The sequence below is a fragment of the Galendromus occidentalis genome, unplaced genomic scaffold, assembly GCF_000255335.2.
Source record: "Galendromus occidentalis unplaced genomic scaffold, Mocc_1.1 scf7180000075454, whole genome shotgun sequence".
NCBI lineage: Eukaryota > Metazoa > Arthropoda > Arachnida > Mesostigmata > Phytoseiidae > Galendromus > Galendromus occidentalis.
Genome location: NW_003803444.1, coordinates 2,950 through 3,586, shown reverse-complemented (window position 1 = coordinate 3,586; position 637 = coordinate 2,950).

Below are 637 nucleotides of genomic sequence, written 5' to 3'. Positions count from 1 at the left end.
AATGATGATGCAATATCTGAACGACCCGCAGACAAACCCGGCGATGCTGCGAGACTATCCCCCGATAGACCGCGTCTTCAGGCAGTTCAACACGGCACCGTCCTCCAGCGCCGCGGTAGAACGGCTTTTCTCGTATGCGACGATGACCAACTCGCCGAAAAGCAATCGCCTGAGGGACGAGAGGTTCGAGCAGCGCGTAGTGCTCCGCATCAATGAACCTCTGGATTTATGAGAAGATCTGAGGAATGTGCAATAAATAAATAATGAACTTCTTTCCTTTCCTCAACAAAGATCAAGCCTCTTGTGTTCCCTTAGGGAGTTTCTGGTAAACAAGGATGGCGGTCTCTACCGAGTACTTCGGTTGCAGAATCCTGTGCTGAAGATTCACTGAGCAAGCCCCGCTCGTGTTCGTAGCGCCATCGAACAAAGTTTTTCCTATGAGTACGAATTTATCTGCTCATGCGAATTCGCCACCAATAGACGGAAGAAGAGGGCCCTGACCCTGAAATCGTGCTCAGCTTGGCCGAAAAGCCCCAATCAGCCTCCTGGCTCGGCCCCGTGGCGTCATCAAATTGTGATTTCCGTATGAATATAGGCGTATTAACAAATATTCTATGAATACGAATATATTCGTACT